General features: G+C 40.7%; 1 long non-coding RNA gene across 1 annotated transcript in view; it reads right to left on the bottom strand.

Annotated features, from left to right (window-relative positions):
• The window catches only part of LOC148114300 (uncharacterized), a 119247-nt gene that overhangs the window by 57431 nt on the left and 43622 nt on the right, over positions 1-18194 (bottom strand). The window lies entirely within an intron of this gene.

An 18194-nucleotide genomic window follows, 5' to 3' on the forward strand; every position in this document is an offset into this window, starting at 1 on the left:
GCCTGCAGTTCGGTTTTATTTTTTTGGGGGGGTGCTTCCTTGATCGCTCTCAGCTTCCCGGGGGTGGGTCTAATTCCCGACTCATCTATCAAGTATCCCAGGAACTCGACCTGAGTCTCTGCTAGTTGGCACTTGTCCCTTTTAACTTTGAGTCCCACTTTCTGGAACCTTGTCAGCACCTCCCTCAGCCGCTGCTTCAATTGAGTCGTGTCCCTTGCTGATATTAATACATCGTCGAAATATGGGACGACTCCCTCGATTCCCTGTAGGAGTCGTTCCATCAGGCTTTGGAAAAGCCCGGGCGCTACGCTCACCCCAAATTGCAGTCTCTTACATTTGAATGCGCCCCTGTGTATAACGATGGTTTGTGCTTCCGCGGTGGCTTCATCTACGGGCAGCTGCTGGTATGCTTGTGCTAAATCCAATTTTGCGAAGATTCTTCCCCTCCCCAAGGAATGCAAGAGGTGTTGGACTACTGGTACAGGGTATGCGCTTTGTTGGAGCGCCTTATTTAATGTACTTTTATAGTCTCCACACAAGCGTACTGACCCGTCCGGTTTAATCGGTGTCACGATGGGGGTTTCCCATCTCGTGTGGTCTATTGGCTCTAACACTCCCTGCACGACCAGTTTATCTAATTGTTCGTCTATTTTTGGCCGTAGCGCAAAAGGGACTCTCCGGGGTTTGATTCGGATTGGGGCTACCTGGGGGTCTAAATTGAATGAGATTGGGGACCCTTTGTACTTGCCTAGCTCGTTGTTAAAGACCTCTGCGAACTCCCTCATCAGGTCCTCCTCCCAGGTGTCGTTTCCGATGTGATCGACGCCGGTGATGGCTAGCCCCAATGGCTCGAACCACTCCATGCCCAGCAGGCTGGGCCGGTCTCTGTCCACAATCGTGAGGGGTAGCGTGGCTTTGAATGTCTTGTAGGCTACGTTCAACTTGCCAATGCCTACCACAGGAATTCGGTTCCCTTGGTAGTCGATGAGGGTGAGGCGCTGTCGTTTGAGGTCGCGGGCTGTGATGTGTGGCAGGAGCTTCTTGATTGTTGTCCAGGATACCATCGATAGGCTGGATCCCGAGTCCACCTCCATTCTGCAGGGTCTCCCCTCGATCAAGACTGTTGCCGCCATCTTATTTGCCCTTCCCGCGCTGGCATGGCCGATCACGATGGTTTGATGGGTCTCGCCTCGATCCGCCCGATGGTCATCGTTTCTTTGTCCTCGCCCAAACGGTTGTCTCTTCCCACTTGTCTGGAATTTTCTGTTGTTTGTTGGCGATCGGGGGGGTCTGGTCCTCCTTGAGGCTGGCTGGGATGCCCTGCAGACCCTCGCTATGTGCCCTTTCTTTTCGCATCTTTGGCAGATAGCGTCCCGGAATCTGCATTCGGCTCTTGGGTGGTTCCCTTCGCATCCCAAGCACCAGGCCTCTCTCTTCCCCTGTTGTCTCTCCTTGCGATCGGCTCGGAGGTGATGGACTTCATCCTCCTCGTCCTCTTCCTCCGAACCCGATTCCACTCTTTCATAGTGCACGGCCGCCTCCTCCTTTACGGGCGGCCCGCTTTTCATTTTCTTCATAGCCGCCGCCGATTTCTGGGAAGCTTCGGTTGCGGATGCTTCTTCCAAGGCCTCCTTGAATGTAATTTGAGGCCGGGCCAGCAACCTACTCTGTAACGTGAGGTCCCTCAGTCCCAGTACTAGACGGTCCCTCATGGCCTCTTCTAGATTCAGGAAATCGCATGCGGCAGCTATTTCCCGCAAGGTCGCCACGAACGCACTGATTGTCTCTCCCTCTCTTTGGTCCCTCCGATAAAACTCATGCCTTCTTACCAGGGATGATGCTTGTGGTGCGTAGTGTGCCTTGAGTATTTCTTGCAACGTTGTCCAGGTCATGGTCTTCAGATCGGCTGGGGCGGCAAGCGCTTTTGACATTTTAAACACTGCCGGGCCGCAATGGGTGAGGAAAAGGGCCCTCTTCCTCTGCTCTGATAAGCTCAGCAGATCGTTCACCTCCATGAACATATAGAATCGCTCCATGTAAGCTTCCCAATCTTCCCCGGTTGGGTTGAATGGAGCAGGCGGTGTGATTGCAGACATCACGATAGCCAATGATCTGACCGGTGTTTCGGTGGATCGGATGGGTGGCTGATGATTGCTTGGAGATTGATGTGCAGTCCTGTTCCTTCAGATCCCACCTTCGTCGCCAATGTTAAATCGTGGGCGATTGAAGGAAGACTCGAAACAATGTAACTGTAACTCTTTTATTTAACTCCAGAAACAGCAATGGCAATTCAAACCCCGGGCAACCCTTTATATAGGAAGGGGCTGTCCCCGGCTGCAACCACTGACGTGCCTTCTAATTTCCCGCTCTCAGGACTAATTCCTGATTGGCTCATTTGAACTGTACTTGATATCTAACACTAAGCCTTAATTCCAGGTTGCTTTTCTGTTTCCATCCATTGTTTCTTATCTTGCTTTCTGGTGCTTTGGAAAATAAGTAGACCTCGTTGTCTTTGTGGCAGGCTTTCAAATACTGAAATTCTGCTATAATGTCACCCCAGTCCTTCTTTTCTCTAGACTAGCCATACCCAATTCCTGCAACCATTCTTTGTGTTTTAGTCTCCAGGTCCTTAATCACCTTAGTTGTTCTTCTCAGCACTTTTTCTAAAGTCTCAACATCTTTTTTGTAACATAGTGACCAAAACTGGATGCAGTATTCCAGGTGTGGTCTTACTAAAATTTTAAAAATACTAATACTTCCTGTCATTTTGATTCTTTGCCTCTATTTATGCAACTGAACCAACCCAGTGATGCCCTCGACATGATGGCCCAATGCCTGGAAGCGGTACGGGTCTGGATGGGAAGGAACAGGCTTCGGCTCAACCCTGCCAAGACCGAGTGGCTGTGGGTACCGGCATCTCGGTCCAAATGAGAGCTTCCATCGTTGGCTATAGGGGGTGAAGTTTTACCCCCTGTAGACAGGGCATGCAACTTGGATGTCCTCCTGGACTCACGGTTGAGTTTAGAAGGCCATATAACAATCGTGACCAGGGAGGCATATGCCCAGATCCGTCTGGTGCACCAGTTGTGCCCCTACTTGGACCGAGATATCCTATGCACAGTTACTCATGTGCTAGTCACCTCCCGTATTGACTACTGTAACACTTTCTACATGGGGCTACCCTTGAGGATCACTCGGAGGCTTCAGCTGGTACAAAATGCAGCTGCGCGGGTTGTGATGGGAGAATTCTGATATTCCCATGTAACATCTCTCCTGCATGACTTGCATTGGTTGCCGGTTGTCCTCCAAGTGAGATTCAAGGTGCTGGTGATGACCTATAAAGCCCTACATGGCTTAGGCCCAGAATATTTGGTGGACCACCTGCAGCCAGCAACAACTTCCCATCGCCCATAGGGAGGGCCTGCTCAGGATGCCGTCGGCTAGACAATGTTGGCTGGCGACCCGCAGGGGTAGAGCTTTCTCTGTGGGCGCGCCCACCCTCTGAAATCAACTCCCCTTGGGGCTCTGGCTGGCCCCTGACCTTCGCACTTTCCGCCACGAATTAAAAAGTTGGTTATTCAAGTCCCCCGGCCTGGACTGATGGGATTATGTATTTATTTATTTATTTATTTATTTATTTAATTTGTATACCGCCCTTCTCCCAGAAGGGACTCAGGGCGGTGAACAGCCAAAATTAAAAAACATACAAATGTAAAAGTTAAGATAATTAAAAAGAATTAAATCACTGGCTACCCAATTTAAAACCATAAAATCCATAAAATTTAAAATCCCAATTAAAAACCATTTAGGCTAGGCTGGCTTGATGAAATAAAAACGTCTTCAGGCTTTACAGAAGGTCCGGAGGTCCGGGATCAATTGTATTCCAGGAGGCAGCTCATTCCACAGGGCGGGTGCCCCCACAGAGAAGGCTCACCCCCTGGGGGCCGCCAGCCGACATTGACTGACCGACGGCACCCCGAGGAGGCCCTCTCTGTGAGAGCGTATTGGCCGGTGGGAAGTTATCAGTAGCAGCAGGCGGTCTCACAAATACCCTGGCCCTAAGCCATGGAGCGCTTTAAAGATGAGAACCAACACCTTAAAGCGCACCCAGAAGACCACTGGGAGCCAATGCAGCTCACACAGGAGAGGTGTTACGTGGGAGCGCCACGTCACTCCCATAATCACCCGCGCCGCCGCATTCTGCACCAGCTGGAGCCTCCAGGTGCTCCTCAGGGGGAGCCCCATGTAGAGAGCGTTGCAGCAGTCCAGGCGTGACATAACCAAGACATGAGTGACTGTGCACAAGGAGTCCCGATCCAGAAAGGGGCGCAACTGGCGTATCAGGCAAACCTGATAAAAAGCCCCCCTGGCCACGGCCATCATATGCTCTTCTAAAGACAGCCATGTGTCCAGGAGGACGCCCAAGTTGCGAACCCCCTCTGTGGGGATCAGTGACTCGCCCCCAATAGCCAGCGATGGCACCAGCTGGCTATACCGGGACACTGGCATCCACAGCCACTCAGTCTTGGAAGGGTTGAGCCGAAGCCTGTTCCTCCCCATCCAGACCCGCACGGCCTCCAGACACTGGGACATCACTTCAAGGGCATCATTGGGGTGGTCTGGGGTGGAAATGTACAGCTGAGTGTCATCAGCGTACAGATGGCATCGCACCCCAAAACCACGGATGATCTCACCCAGCGGCTTCACATAAATGTTGAACAGGAGCGGCGAGAGGACCGACCCTTGCGGCACCCCGCAAGCAAGGCGCCTCGAGGTCGACCTCTGCCCCCCTGCCAACACAGACTGCGACCGGTCAGAGAGATAGGAGGAGAACCACCGCAGCACGGTGCCTCCCACCCCCAATCCCTCCAGCCGGTGCAGCATGATACCATGGTCGATGGTATCAAAAGCCGCTGAGAGGTCTAACAGGACCAGAACAGAGGAACAACCCCTGTCCCGAGCCTTCCAGAGATCATCCACCAATGCGACCAATGCCGTCTCCATGCTGTACCTAGGCCTGAAGCCAGACTGGCATGGATCTAGATAGACGGTTTCATCCAGGAACTGTGGGAGCTGTCGCAACAAAGCGAAGGTTGGAGACCGGACGGTAGTTTGCCAAAACGGCCAGGTCCAGAGAAGGCTTCTTGAGGAGGGGCCTCACCACCGCCTCTTTCTAGGTGGGAGGCAAGAAACCCTCTCTAAGAGAAACATTTATAATCCTCTGGAGCCAGCCTCGTGTTACCTCCCGGGTGGCCAGTACCAGCCAGGAGGGGCATGGGTCCAATAAACATGTGGTTGCGTTTAACCTCCCCAGGATCCTGTCCACGTCCTCAGGAGTCACAGGGTCGAACTCATCCCAGGTAACATTCTCAAGACCAGCCTCAGTCACCCCACCAGGATCTACCCAGTCAGAGTCCAAGCCTTCCCGAATCTGAGCGATTTTATCGTGCAGATACTGTACAAAATCCTCAGCCTGCCCTTGCAAGGGGTCTTCCCGCGCTCCCTGATGTAGGAGGGAGCGAGTCACCCTAAACAAGGCGGCTGGGCGGTTATCTGCCGATGCAATAAGAGCGGAAATGTGGTTACGCTTTGCCGCTTTTATCGCCACTAGATAGGTCTTAATATGAGACCTAACTAGTGTTCGGTCGGATTCGGAGCGACTAGCCCTCCAACCACTCTCTAGGCGTCTTTTCCGGTGCTTCATCTCCCTCAGCTCCTCGGAAAACCAAGGGGCCAAGCAGGTTCGGCGTCAGGTCAGAGGCCACAAAGGCACGACTCGGTCCAGAGCACCGGCGGCCGTCCTATCCCAGGCAGCCACCAGATCTTCAGCCGAGTCGTGAGCCAGAGTTTCAGGAACTGGCCCAAGCTTCCTCTGGAACCTATCAGGATCCATCAGGTGCCTGGGGCGGAACCACCTGGTCGGTTCCGCCTCCCTGCAGTGGGGTGCAGCGGTCAAAAGGTCCAGTCTCAGGAGAGAATGGTCCGACCATGACAGGGGTTCAATAACTATATCCCCTATATCCAGACCACTCAGCCACTGACCAGAGATAAAAACCAAGTCCAGAGTGTGTCCTCCCACGTGAGTGGGGCCATGAATTAATTGTGTCAGGTCCATGGCTGTCATGGAAGCCATAAACCCAAATTTTATATGGGTTTTTAACTTTTATCTGGTTTAATTAGGTATTTTAACTTTGTACTGAGGTTATTGTGGATTTTATTGTTGTGAGCCGCCCTGAGTCCATTGGAGATAGGGCGGCATATAAGTTAAATAAAATAAATAAATAAAATAAAATAAAGATTGTATTAGCTTTTTTGGCTGCTGCCACACACTTCTTTACACATATTTAAGTGATCATCCACTAGGACTCCAAGGTCCCTCTCACAGTTACCGTTTTTGAGACAGGTTTCATGTAATTTGTACTTGTACATTTGGTTTTTCCTGCCTGTGTAAAAACTTGTTTTCTCTCCATTAAATTTCATTTTGTTGTATAGGACCCATTATTCAAGTCTGTTAAGATCCATTTGGATTCTGAGTTTGTCTTCTGGTGTATTGGCTATTGCATTTAAATTATTTTGTCACAGACCTTTGCTATTTCTCTTAGATTCCTGTTTAGATAATTGTATTATGTAATTTATATAAGTCCTGGTCAAACATTATCCATTCGGTAACTACTAGTAGTTATTGCTTTATTCGGCTGCTTTCTAGTCATAAAATAAGTCCCCTTTTGAAATTGGGGGAGGAGAAAATGTCTGGAGGCTAGAACTGATGTGGACTGGCAAGAGACAAATAGAACATTATTTCTGATTTCCAAATCCATCACATTTCTATACTGGATTTGGGATAATAACAGCCTTTACAGTCAGCACACAAACCAAGCAGTTTTGGGAAAGAGTGATAATGCAATCTGCCTCTTGTTTAACATTCAGTGTATTTTCATACTTGCTACCAAGGAACAAAGATACATTTGTAATAGCCAGGAGAGAATATGCTGTTGGTTTACTTAATGCTAGGAAAGAATTCCATTCACTTGCCTAGTCAATTGGTGACTAGGTCAGTGCTCAAGATTATAACATTTACACAAAGATGCAGTAAACAAGATGGCTTGGGTATGATACTTGTTTGGGGTTGATGGGATTGTTTATTCAACACACATGGAAGGTGCCAGATGTGTGTGTGTCTGTATGTGTATGTGTGTGTGTAAATATTTGTGTATAAAAATATTACCAAATTATGGATTATTCTGCTCCTCTCCCTTCCTTTGTGATATATCTGCCAATCAATTTTGAACTAGAAAGAATAAAGAAGTGAAAGAGTATCGTTTTGCCAAATATAGTCCAGTTTAAGAAGCAAAGTGTGAACACTGGATTCAAAATAATCACTGGAGACTCTGGTGTGAACTAATTTTCAGTCTGCCTTGTATTTTCTAAATATAACTCTGCAAGAGTAGTCAATTATGTTGACACATTGGAGAATAGATTAGAGATATTATATAGCTCTCTTTTTATGCTTTTATTTAATGTTTAAGAAAATCTTGCTCTATGAATATACTCACAGAAATAATTGTAATTACATCCCATGATTCAGCTGTTACCTATCCTGGAGAGCACTATGCATATACTTAAACCATTAAAGTGAATGTATATCTCCAACTTGAGTGTCATTTTATTAGTAATTGTCTAGGGAATTTGGCAAAAGCAGTGACTAAAGTATTCAAATCCAATTTATTATATAATATGTTTAATCAGATGTATTAACTATCAGTGGTGTTCCCGAAGGCAGCGTTCTAGTACCAATACTTTTTCTACTTAATATAAACAACCTTTGTGATCATATTATAAGCAGCTGCATCCTCTTTGCCAACGATGTAAAACTATTTAACACCACAGACAATTCTACTACTCTACAAAATGACCTAGATTATGTATCTGAATGGTCAAACAATTGGCAACTCCAAATCTCTGCTAACAAATGTTCAGTCCTGCACACTGGCAATAAAAATCAGAACATCAAACACAAGGTGGATGGAAACAATATAAAATATGACCCACACTCTGTCAAGGACCTAGGAGTACTCATTTCAAAAGATCTAAGCCCCAGAACTCACTGTAACAACATTGCTAAAAAGGCATTGTCAACCTTATTTTACAAAGTTTTCTCTCTGGTAATGCTATACTTCTAACTACCGTGTTTCCCCGAAAATAAGATCCTGTCTTATATTTTTTGAACTCTGAAATAAGCGCTTGGCCTTATTGCCATGTGCTCAAAAGCCCAATTGGGCTTATTATCTTGTCTTATTTTGGGAAAAACAGGGTAGGCATACAAAACCTTTGCTAGACCTATCCTTGAATACTGCTCACCTGCCTGGAACACTATATTTCAGACATTAATACATTAGAGAAGGTCCAGAGGTATTTTACAAGAAGAATACTCAAAATCAAATCAAAATCAAATCATCAAATCAAAGAGTACTCAACTCCTCTGCTCACAATAAAATTCCTTATACCACCAGGCTTGAAATTTTAGGCCTGGATAATCTTGAACTATGCTGTCTACGTTCCGACCTAAGCTTAGTACACAATATTATCTACCATAATGTCCTACCTGTTAATGACTACTTTAACTTCAACTGCAATAACACAAGGGCTATCAATAGATACAAACTAAATGTAATCCATTCTAATCTTGATTGCAGAAAATTCGACTTTAGCAATAGAGTAGTAAATGTCTGGAACACTCTACTTGATCCTGTTGTTAGTCTCTCTAACCCCCTTATCTTTTATCTTAAACTGTCTACCGTGGACCTTACGTATTTCTTAAGAGGTCCCTCTTAAGCATAAGCGCACGAGCGTGCCTACTGTCCCTGTCCTACTGTCCCCATTTATATGAACTCATTTTATCTGTTTATGGCTACGTTTTGCTTATCCATATATTTGTGCCATTTTTTCATGTGTCCCTATCTATGTCTATACTGATACTTGTTTCCTTATACTTGTTGACAAAATAATTAAATAAATAAATAAAATAAATAAATATTACCATAAGAAATTTTCTTTCAAATATATTGCTAGGCAAGCCCACTTAAAGGCATTAATCCAATTTCTAAGTAAATATAGTAAAGACAGTTACAAACTTCAATATGTGATTTTTTCATGACAATTAATAGAAAAAAGTTACTGGTTCCAAATCACCAAGGATATTTTATGACCTAGTCTTTCTGTTCCAAGAAAACATTTAACCCATTACATTACATTATAATATTGCATTTTAAGAAACTTTTTCTCCAGAAGAGATGTATCTGAATGTCTTTCCCCACAGTAATTATATGTTATATATGGGAATAAGATTGTGGAGTACTTGGAGTGCTTCTGTATAAACATGCTTAGTAATATCTCTTCATTCTTAGGAAACAATAAGTAAAATTGATGAAACTTTGTGTTTTTATTCTCATGAAAACTGTTGCTATTAATTTCTTTTTTCAAGATTATTAAAAGTATATCTGGCATACTTTAAAAGGGGTTTCTAAGTTATGAAGATGGAAGTGAGAGAATTTTTCTTCAACCAATATGCATGACAGTGTTTTCTCTCTCTCAGATTTTCAATATAATAAGAAGGATTGATGGTTATATATGATTTTCAAACTGCTTTTGAAGAATTGGGAAATGAAAGAATTATAAAATTTGGCTTACTTAAGTCATTGGATACAATATCTGATTTACTATAAAGCAGGTATCTGGCTTTCCAGCTTCCTGTGATATGCCTTGAACTATTTGGTAGGGATGCTAGAGAGAAATGGTGAATTTCAGAGTCTCCATCAGCAGTTTGTTTTTCTATGTTCCTGTGACTGTATTGTAGGAATGATTAATGATTGTGCTAATCTAGCTTTACTTCCTTCTTTTGCAGGCTGCTCCTTTTATACTTTCTGCTCAGAAAATATACCCAGATGTGTTTAAAACAAAATATGCTTTGAAAGATTTTATATAAATATATTTTAAAAACAATGGTGCTCATTAATAATGGATTTCTCTTTATATTTGTGACCGTTCATACCTGAAATCATATATATGATAAATCTCAATAATTTTCCAATGTAAAAATTATTTTTTCATATGTATACAATTAACAACTTATCTGCTGCTTGTAATGGCCCTTGATCTACTTACTTAAAGAAAGCCATGCAAAAGAAAATCTCTTATTGTACTTATTGTCTTCAATATTTATTTGTTATATTTCTTTTTTTTTATTGAAAAAGTTTTTCAAATACAAATTTTTCCCCCTTTTTTCCCCCCTCCTCCCAACCCCCTCCCCCTCCCCTCCTCCTGTGGCTTCTACAAAATAAAACCCAAATTCATAACAGATTATATAATACTTTACCATCCCTTTGCTCCACCCCCCATACACTGACCCTTTCTTTCTAATAATATTATTATATCCCCCTTATACTATACATTTCAAAATAACATTCAACTGTAACATTATATAATAACTCCTAATTTAGCATAATAATATTATTATATCCCCCAGTTTAGCAATTTCTACTCATAATCTACCCTTTTCCTCCTCCCCCATACATATATCCCTTAATTCAAATCTTTTATATATATTAGTATAACATTTCAAAGCAACCTTCAACTATAAAACTATATAATAAATCCTAATTTGACATTTATTCAACTCATAGTCTGCCCATTTCCTCCACCCCCATACATATATCTCTTAACTCAAATCTTTTACATATATTCATATCTAAACATAATATCCCTTTTCTTAAACTAAACAATCAATAAACTAACCTGTCTCCACCCACTTTCCTACAGAACTACCATACATAATAATTTTTAATATCGTTATTCTTCTGCCCACACCACTAAGAAGTATTCCCTTATATAAATAAAATCCTCAAATGACTTTAAGCTTGTAATCCATATGATATCTTCTGTAATGTCTTTCAGCTGGATTGTTAACTCCATCACCCATGTTAGGGTAACATCACATCCTAATTTCAACAGTATGTTCGGTATCTTCAATTACCATCTGCCCCCATCAATAGTAGATGTCTTCATATATAAAAAAACCACCCGAGTGACTTTATATTTGTATTCCATATAGTGTCTATTATAATGTCTTCCATCTAAATTATTAATTCCAACCACCGTAATAGGGTAACAACCAGATCTTCTGCGTGCCCCAATCCCATAACTCTCTTGCCTTGTAGCTTAGCATAAACGTAATACATTTATCAAAGAATCCAAAATAGATAGTTCCAATCCATTCAGTTTAAGGCCATTTTCACATCCCAAAAGTACAGCACTACAGAGGTCTGTCACTCTCCTCAAGATAATATAAACCAATACTTTGCCTCAGCTATATTTTCATGTATTCAATCATCTCTTAGATAACTGGCATTACACTGTTGTTTAGTCTAAAAGTTTTTATTTTTGTAGAATCTGCTTCTTCTTTTCTTGACTTTTTGTGGGTTAGATCTCCATCCTGGTTTCCTTTCTATAAGTTGTATATCAACTGTTTGGTTTCCATGCTGATCTATAACTTGATCTTGTTGGTTTTGCTTTTGTGGCTTAAATCTCTATTCTGGTTTCTTTTCTATGAGTTGTATATCAACTGATCGATTTCCGTGCTGGTCTGTAACTTGATAAATCATCACATTAAAATGCAAAGCCGCCTTTCTTGTATTTATAAATAGTCCAGCTGAGACCTCTGAAGGAGAATCCAGAAGCGGCTCATCTACAAAGACCTCTGTAACTTGTTGTTTTTCCATTACTTCCACCTCCATCTGCTTATCCTGAATTTCTATCTCTTGTTGATTTTGCTTTTCTTTATTCCACTCATGTATTATACATGGAGATGTTGAACCCATTTTGAGAATCTTATAGCAAAATTCTTCCGCTTTTTCAACAGTATTTAGTTGATATCTTTCTCCTTGATATCTCAATATTATACCAACTGGAGCATCCCACCTGAATGAGATGTTTTGTTTCTTTAGCTCAGTCACCAAAAATCCAAATTTCTTTCTGTCTTTTAACATCTTGGGCGGCAACTCTTTATATATCCAGATCTTTCTTCCATTCAGTTGTAGAGTAGAATTAAAGGATTTTTGCACAATATCATTTCTTATTCCTTTATCTGTAAAGTAAATCACCACATTTCTAGGCAATTGCCTTTGCTTTGCAATCCAAGAATTTACTCTATAGGCCTTGTCAATCTTACAAGATACCTCCTCAGGATGAACCTTTAAAATCCTGGCCAGAACTTGAGCAGATATTTTTCTTAAATCATCTCTATTATTTTCCTGTAACCCTCTCATTCTAACCGCAAATTCTGTGAGCCTGTATTGCATCATTGTAACTTCTTTTTCAATCCCTTGTTTTATATTTTCTGCATTGTAAGTCTCGTGATCAGCTTCCTTTTTAGACTTTACTTCTGAGCTATTATCTTGAATATTTATCAAATCATTTTCAATTCTTTGTATTTTATTATCCAAATTATAAATCTTATCATCAACTTCCTCCATTTTAGACTCTAATAACTTGATATTTTTATCCATCTTTATAATTATTTCTGAAAAAGCATTAGTCACTGTTACAATCTTTCGTTGCAAATTATCATACTTTAGTTGTATCAATTCTTTAATTTCCTGCCTAAATTTTTCAAGATTCTGGTTCACAATCTCGTCATGTCTTGCCATCTCCTCCAGAACAAATTCTTTTAGGTTAAAGCCATTCTTCTGAGTCTGCAAGTTTGAAACTTGTTCACATAGTTTGTAAATGGGGGAACCCCCCCCACTGCTTGTTTGTCTGGCTTTGTTAATTTTGACGCCATCCTGCCACACAGACAAACTCTTTTTAAAGAAAGAAGACTTCTCTCCAAACAAAGTCAATATCAAATCTCCAAGAGGAAAGAAACATAAAATAGAAATTTTTCTTCTCAATTCTAGCCAGCACTGTTTATTCTGCTATTTTGTAGCTTGTTAAACTATTCATACAGAAGGACTTTCGCTTTCGGCTTTCTTCTTCTCAAGCCTCAGCGGTCGCCATTTTAAACTTTTTTTCCCTTCACTTTTAAGATCGCTTATAAATCATTAAAAATACTTGCGATTTAGGGTCCCAAGTCCAGATCTCATCCTCTTTAATTAAACAATCTGTTGATTTTCATTGAAAGGCTTGGTCTCGTCACCTGGCTCTGCAAAAAGCAGAGTTCTCCCGAAGCCCGGAGCAGCGGCGAAGAAAATAGGGAGCCTCATCCTGCTTTGTCCCCAAGAGTAAAAGAAAAACTCTGGGAACTTCGCAGAGGGCTCTACCTGCCCTCGCCTGCTCTATCTCACATTTCCTTACGGAAATGGAGTTTTTCGAGCTGCCTTTCAGCTGTGAAGGCGGCTCTTTACGGGCGGCGGGGCTAGCGGTCCCAAGGGACTGTCTGACAGCGACGGAAGCCAAACCGGAAGCCCTATTTGTTATATTTCTATCCTGCCTTTATTATTCTGTTAGAAAACAATATTTTTATACAATCTGTGTGAGAAAAGCAAGCAAAAAGGGAAATCTTATGACTGAGAACAATGAATGAGTCTTATTATTAAAAAAAGGTTTCAAAGGCAAATAAAGGCATTATGGCATAAAACCTGTTTTAAAAGTCACTTATGTCAAATTAGGCAAAATGTAAGGAACCAATATGTGCACAACTTGTGACACAAATACAAAACAGCGGAATTTCTGATATGATGTAGTGTGGTTAGGAATAGGATGCCTAGGTGAAGACATCCTTACAAAAAAGGGTAGTTAGGTAAAGGTTTTGAAGAATTTGCATGATTTTAATGTTGAATTAGATAATCCAAAATAAATGTGTCCACATGCATGGACAATTGTTTTAGTAGAGTAATAGATATGATTCTTACCTTTATGCAGTACACAATGAAAAAACAGGCATAAAACATAATTTCCCTCAGCAGGTGGCAGCACATGGTTGCATGTCTCTTAACTTGGAAGATAAACTTGAACTGGTCTCTGCATATATGAATGGGAGTTATCTAGAAAATACCAAATCTATAGCCTAAATTAAAAACCTAAAAAACCCTGGAAGAATATAATCACAAGCTGTGTCTATATTGCTATCAAGAAAACTATATTAATAGAAGTTAGAAGAATAGTGAACAATTATGAGAATTTAAGTTCAACTTGGAAAAAAGTGCTGCTTTTTTACTGTAATTTGTACAAGATTTTCCTCCATCTCTTTTGTAACTGGAGAATACAGCAGGATGGATAATCCAAGTAAACAAAAAATAAGGGAGGACTGTCTGGGAAATAAGATGCTGATTCATATAATCTGGGAGTTCACAAACCAGCTCTTCAAAGTTGTACTCTACAACATAATCCCTATTCTCCTGATGATGATTATAAATTCCCCATCCCAGTTTTAGAATGTTTGCCTATCTCTATAGTTCTACTCCTAGATCTGTCTTTATTACATATAATATGGAATACTGGTTTTAAAATATTTGCTTTCTCATAGATTTACTTTAAATATGTTTTTCTTCAAAATCAGAATTAATGTTAATTATTGAATGATTACAATTATAAAATAAAATTGTATGCCATCTTTTAAAAAAAAAACCTTCCAAAGTCATATTATTTTTATGCAACACTATAAATATTTTAATAAAAGCACAATGTTAAAGCATTAAAACATTTTGCAATAGTATGTGCTATAGTACTAGTATTTCATATCTAAGAACTTTAAAATATTTTCAGAGTTCTTTCAAAAGCAAGTAGTTTATAGGCTAAGAAGAAGATTCTATACAAACAGAATATGTTTGTTCTGAAAAACATTGTCTATTTTTCCTGCCATTCTGATAAGATTTCAGATGCTGAAAAACTTTTCAGCAAGACCTCTAAGGTCTGTATCAAAACAGGGTCCCAGGCAGTGGTGAAATCCAATTTTTTTTACTATCGGTTCTGTGGGCGTGGCTTGGTGGGCGTGGCTTGGTGGGCATGGCAGGGGAAGGATATTGCAAAATCTCCATTCCCACTCTTCTCCAGGGGAAGGATACTGCAAAATCTCCATTTTCTCCCCAGTTCTGGGGGAAGAATATTGCAAAATGTCCATTCCCATCTCACTCTGGGGCCAGCCAGAGGTGGTATTTGCCGGTTCTCTGAACTGTTCAAAATTTCCACTACTGGAACCTGTCAGAACCTGCTGGATTTCACTCTTGGTCCCAGGTATGCAGAACATCCATTAAATAATACGATCATAGAATCTGGTGTTAAGAATTCAGGCCTTGACCATATGAAAAAGAACATATGCTGTTTATTATAGGTCTTTTTTTTTTTTTTTTTGCAATTTTGTGAAGTCAAGTCTTCCGGAGTCATCTGAAGTTACAGGGATAGAAAGTTAATAATCAAAATCAGTAATAAAATGACATCTAAGAACATATGTTAACATATGTCTGTCCATTCAACAGATATCTCCCATCATCCACGCTGGAAATCATGGTCACTATATGCTACTATATGCTACATATGCTTACATGTGGTTGGTGGGTTTTCTATGCCTAACCCTAATCAATGCCTTTTTTCAAAAGAAAAACAGAACTCTCTATGCAGTAGTGAAATGTAAAATTTGTTACTACCGGTTCTGTGGGCATGGCTTAGGGGGTAATGTGACTGACTGGGCATAGCCAACTTTTTTTTTTTTTACTTTTAAAAGCATTTTTTCTACAAGCTTAAGAGGTTGCAGAAAAAAATGCTTTTAAAAGCCTCTGACGATCAGGCAACTCAGCTGGGATTGTCAGAAGCTTTTAAAGACATTTTTTTTTCTACAACCTCTTCGGCCAAGGTTTTAAAAGCCTCTGTCGATCCCAGCTGAGCCATGTGATCATCAGAGGCTTTTTTTTTTTACTTTTAAAAGCATTTTTTCGGCCGAAGAGGTTGTAGAAAAAATGCTTTTAAAAGTAAAAAAAAAGCCTCAGATCGGGCGGCTCAGCTGGGCATGGGGGGGACAGGGATTTTTGCTATCGGTTCTCCAAACCACCCGCTGCCATTGCTACCGGATCGGGCGATCTGGTCAGAACTGGGAGCATTTCACCCGTCTGTCTGTGTTGTATAATGCATATGCAGTACAGTAGTATGCAGAATAGAAATGCCTTAGTCACTGGCAAATACATCAGCTTAATTGTACTTTTTATAAGGGCAGATATTCCTTATTCTTGATGCACCCACTAAAGGGGTTATACGTATATTTTCCTATCAAAAGTGAGACCAAAAAGACCTCTCATTTTGAAGAAAACAGAAAGGTTAGTGTAGGAGAAGATGATTGCCTAGGTATTCATACCATTTAAAGAGATTGCCAATGTTTTGAACTGTGTTGAAGTTTTGAATTACGTTGAAAACAAATGAGGAACTGGGATGTTTCTGCCTCTGCATTCAGGAGGAATTACATGTCTAAAAACCCCATTTTCATATTCATAGAGTATAACCTGATCTAACCCCAGAAATGGCACAATTGGGGCACTAACTCATCCCAAAGTTGATGACATATTGATTGTATGCTTTTTACCTTGAATTGTTGAGATTCTTTGGTAGAAAGATAGGGGATACATAAATTAGAACTACCAAGTAATAGATCATAATAGTGAATATTTTAACATGATTTTTTTTTTTTGCTGATAATAATGGAATTGTTTCCCTATGATTATTCAGGAGCAAATAAGCATAACTGCAATGACATCAAGAAATTAAGTAAGAACATCGCTTAATGGCTCAGCTCAGTGATTATTCATTGCATTTTTTTATTCCTTTTTTTCTCACTCACTGGTGTGAAGAATAGCAACTAGTAGTCTTGCAAGAAACATAATTGTATACATATGAACGTGAGGAAGAATTTCCTGGGGTCACCTAGTGAATACTTTGTTTTTTTGGACTAAGTCCTTTCTCAATATTTTTCAAGTCCCTTAACTGGCCCTCAATGACTTCTGTATTTTTGTACATTATATGTGGAAAGTGTGATAATATAATGGCTAAGATGTTGGACTTGGAATTGGGAGCCCACTGTATGATTTTGGACCAATCAATTTGTCAGCCTGAAATATTTCAGTGGTTCTTGTTGGGATAAATCAGTGCTGTTAAACTTTTTTTCCTCAGAACCCCTTGCCAGTTTAAAAAATTATTTCGTGGACCCTGAGGGGAAGTTTGAAAAAACAGTGGGATAGATAGTAAGGGAGAACACCCCTCCCCCATAAACCACTTTGTGTTCTTACTGAAAATGCAAGATATATATTTAAAAAACACTCTCCTAATCAGAGTAAAGGTTATATACCATAGTGCCACTTTCGTAACAAGCCAAGAAATATCTATCTAATTAGTTTGTTTTCAGTTTTGTACTTTGTATTCCGGTTAGTAGAACTTGAGATAAATAGATATAGAATTTATATAGAGAAAGAACATGTGATAAAATTGCCTAGTTCTTAATATGGTAAAGAGTTGGGACAAGTAATTTGAAAGGAATGCATGAATTATTGCCCAATAAGAATATAGTCCTGTTCAGGCCTTTTGCTTTAAAGTTTAATGAACACATGAGAACAGGAGAGCAAGAAGTAGCATGCTAGCTCCACTTAATCTGTTATCATCCCTGGTAAAGCTGGATGTTTGCAGTGAGATAACTTTTTCTATTCAAGTAGCTGCTGCCCAGATTGTGAACCATGGAGTTTCAGTTGCAAAGGAAACTTATTCAGACTTTCTGCTGTGGGAGTTTACCTTCATCAGAAGGCACTGGGAGTTTACAACAACATGTATTGCAAAGAGAAATTAGCATATTTTTTCTTGTCCTCCTCTGTTAGAGCAGAAGGCCTGAAAGAAGTAGATTTCTTTTTAAAGTATTTTGAAATATTCTGAATAAATCCTATCCAAAAGCTTTTAATCACCTTCCGATTTTTGCAGCAATTGCTGTTTGACTTTTACAGCCTTGCTGGTTTTTCTTCATCACTTTATATATTTCTTTTTTACTCTTTAATTTTCTTAGGATGCATATACTTCAGATTGTGCATAGCTGAATGTGGAAAAAGATGTCTGTTTGTTTACTGTTTGATAGCTGTGTCCTTCCTGGCTGGCTGGGAGTGTGGCACATTGCCTGTAAGGTTGCCAGTTTTTTCTGACTGGATCTCTGTGCCTTCAATAGTGGATAGACAGGAATA

The sequence above is a fragment of the Pantherophis guttatus genome, chromosome 4 (genome assembly GCF_059756535.1).
Source record: "Pantherophis guttatus breed Tessera chromosome 4, ASM5975653v1, whole genome shotgun sequence".
Classification (NCBI taxonomy): domain Eukaryota; kingdom Metazoa; phylum Chordata; class Lepidosauria; order Squamata; family Colubridae; genus Pantherophis; species Pantherophis guttatus.